Source organism: Diceros bicornis (genome assembly GCF_020826845.1).
Source record: "Diceros bicornis minor isolate mBicDic1 chromosome 1 unlocalized genomic scaffold, mDicBic1.mat.cur SUPER_1_unloc_3, whole genome shotgun sequence".
Classification (NCBI taxonomy): Eukaryota; Metazoa; Chordata; class Mammalia; order Perissodactyla; family Rhinocerotidae; genus Diceros; species Diceros bicornis.
This window is the reverse complement of record NW_026690856.1, coordinates 2,499,522-2,502,760: the sequence shown is the minus strand read 5'-3', so window position 1 is coordinate 2,502,760 and position 3,239 is coordinate 2,499,522. Positions and strand designations below refer to the sequence as shown.

The 3,239-nt window shown below is 55.9% G+C and overlaps 1 long non-coding RNA gene across 1 annotated transcript; it reads left to right on the top strand.

Moving 5' to 3' along the window:
- The first annotated feature begins 1,607 nt into the window (after positions 1-1,607).
- Positions 1,608-2,807, top strand: LOC131401570 (uncharacterized). Its single transcript, XR_009217758.1, has 3 exons — positions 1,608-1,711; positions 2,079-2,182; positions 2,666-2,807. It is a non-coding gene; the product is annotated as an uncharacterized LOC131401570 (long non-coding RNA).
- Positions 2,808-3,239: the final 432 nt, after the last annotated feature.

Sequence of the window (3,239 nt, the reverse complement as noted above, 5' to 3'; positions counted from 1 at the left end):
GCCAAATTGCCTCCCCCAGTGCCATCTCTTCTCTGGTGGGAACATGCCTGGAACCAGGGCAGGATTTCTGGGAACCCCTGCACTTTCCCTGCTTCAGGATGAAGCTGACATCTCTGCATCTCAGCTTGCCTGGCTCGGAGCTGCGGAGCCACGCCTACTTTCTCCAGCTCCAGCTGGAGTATCCAAGGCCCATTGAGGCAGATCTGGAAGGTGAGAAGACTGCAGTCTGGGAAGATGATCTGCAGGATCTTCAAAGTCTAGTTTCACTTAAAGGCAGTGGGGTCTTTCCTGACTTTGACAGGGACCGTGGAAGTCAGCTACTTGTGTGACACTGTTTCTTTCTCCTGCTGCAGTACCATCTCCAGAGCTCCCTCCAGCTCCAGAGCCAGAGCAAGGGCCAGCTCTACGGCTAGATCCAGCTCCAGCTCTAGTTTCACCACCTGTGCTGGAGCTGGAGCCAGTGTCACCTCCATCAGTCCCTCCAGGGCCAGAGCCACCACCAACATCAGCTCCAGCCCCAGTGCCAGCTCCTGAGCTGGAGCCAGCTGGACCATTGGCTCCAGGGAGAATCCTCACTCCACCTGGAGAGATAACAGCAGAGCCAGATCCAGCCCCAGAGCCCGCCTGCCCCTGGGATGTGACCAGCAAGAACCTGCTGAGAGAGGAGAAGCCTGACTTCTTGGAGTTCCCTCCCCGGCTGGTGGCAGAGCAGTTGACACTGATGGATGTGGTGAGCAGCGGGGCTCTCAGGGCAGGTGGGGTCGGCCTTCGCTGTGCCTTGAGCTGCCCCACACCTGCCATTTCCTGATCCAGAATCCCATGATCTCGGTCCAGCTTCCCTGCTTGCCCTCATGTGACCTGAGCAGACTTCTTAATTCCCAAGCTTTTGCTGTCCTCATGTGGACAGTAGAGATGGACACTGAGAGCAGCTGCCATGCAGACTGGCTGTGCAGATGGACGAGGTGGAGCAGAGAGGACGTTGGGCAGAGTCTGCGCTTTGGTGGGGGAGCGGAGCACACTGAAGTGCTGTCTTGTCCTGGGTAGTTCACTCATTTGCCCAGGAGGCCTCAACAGAGTCAGCACTAATTAAGCACCTCATGTGTACATGACTACAAGGCAGACAAACAAAGCCTGTGGTTGTTGCTGCCTTGTGGAAATGTGCCACTGAAAGAGGCGACAGACCCTAGGATGGTCAGAATGGGTGGTAGATGCCCCTAGAGACGGTCAAGCAGGAGCCGAGTTCTGGTGCTTGGAGGAAGTGAGACTGGGCAGCGAGCAAATGCCACATCCCTGCGCCACAGTATCCTGTCCTGGGTCATCCTGTGCTGGGTGCCCTCAGGGGACACAGGCAACACCCAGGGACTCACACAAGCCTCAAGCCGCAATATCAGCTTCCTGAGCTCAGGCTCTCACCTCTGACCCGGCCTGGGACTGGGGGCTGCGGACGCTCAGCTGGGCTGTGCCAGGGCTGGGTGACATGCCCTGTCCTCCCCAGGAGCTCTTCAAGAAAGTGATGCTCCACGACTTCCTGGACTCTGTCTGGTCCCAGTGTGAAAACAGGGGCAATGAACACCTGGCACCCACCATCCATGCCAACACGACCCACTTTAAAAGAATGGTCGAATGTGTCGTCACCACCTGCATTGGGGATCCGAGCATGATGGTCCAGGACAGGGCCAGGGTGGTGGAGCTCTGAATCCAGGTAGCCAAGGTAAGATGTGGGAGGCCCTGAGAGCCCCTCTCTGGAGTCGGGGGAACTGCCCCTTCTCCTTTCTCAGCTCTCATGTTTGAAGTCTGTGGTCTGAGCCCTTTCACAATCCTTAGGCCCCTCCTGCCAGTGCCTCGATGACCTGACTCCTGGTCCCAGTGGTGGGAAGCTCACCCCTTCCTGGGCTCCTTCCTTGGCTTGAGCTAAAATCCTCCTCCTGGAAGTATTCCTCATCACATTCCAGCTGTGCCTTTCCTGGGTTCCCTGAGCAGCTGTTTCATCCAGGACAAGAGACGTCAATGAGGCTACAGAAGCCAGAGGAAGCAGGGCTCCAGCTCCCTCTCACACCTCATTCTCTTCCCTTCCCCAGGAATGCCAAGGCCTGAGGAACCTTTTCTCACTCCATGTGATCCTCTGGGCTCTGCAGGGCCCCTCCATTCAGCCTTTAAAAGAGACATGGAGATGGGTGTCCAGGTGGGTAAGCCTCTCTCCATGCTTGTACCACCTGGGTGGACCAGACCCCGCACAGGGCTGGTATTGCCCTTCAGTCAGTTGGGACCTCCTGGGAGACAGCAAACCCTGGCGATAGAGTCTGACATGGTTGGAATGCTTGGAGTCTTTCTGAAAACTTAGGCCAGTGGTTCTGCTTCAGGAATCAGTTTCCCTAAGTGACAGATCCTGGCTTGAGCCAAATTGAAGATTTTCAAGAATTTTCAGCAACAGAACTCTCTGTCCACATGAAATTAAGACTGTTTAAAACACATCTGCTGAGAAGAGAAGAGAATGGAGGCCCCAGGTGACAATAGGAGAGCCCCCTCCCCAGTCCCAGACACCTCAGGGCTCAGAGGACACAGTGAAAACGCTCATCCAGGCTGTCTGGATCATCTGGGTTTTCAAACAAAAGTGATTTACCCTCAAACCACTCCATAGTGTTTCTTTCCTTTTTTCCCTCCTCAGGAAGAACTGGACAAAACTTAAAAAGTTGATGAAAACAAGCCAGTGGGAGAGCAGGAAGCTGCTCAAGGAGGTGAGTGGAGGCTGGAGATCTGGAAGGAGGGGAGGAGAGGGGGGGAGAGACCAGGCAGGATGTGCTTTGGGAAGTTTTTCATTTAAGGTTCCATGAGAAATAACGGTCTGTCTTGTCCAGCTTGACAGGAAGCAGAGGGTGTGAGCTGCAGGGGCTGGTGGGGACTGTTTGGGGAAGGAGGCCTTGGTCACGGGATACAGAGGTGTCGCCTGGACTGTTCCAGGAGGTGAGGAGCTGGCAGAATGAGCAGGTCTCTGGCTTCCATGCGGACCCATCAGCTGGCCCTCTTCCTCCAGACTGGTTGGTGGATGGAGTGGGTGGGGGTTCCTTTCTTCCTAAAGCAGCCCAGCCTGTCCTCAGGAAGCCAGGCCCCTGCTGCTCCTTCTGTCTTCACTGCACCTCGCAGAGGAGGGCACTCTGCCTACCCCAGGGATGGGCACTGTGAGGTCACACAAGTCTTGTGGACACAGGGGCTGCCCAGCCTTGGGCCAAATGGTGGATCTG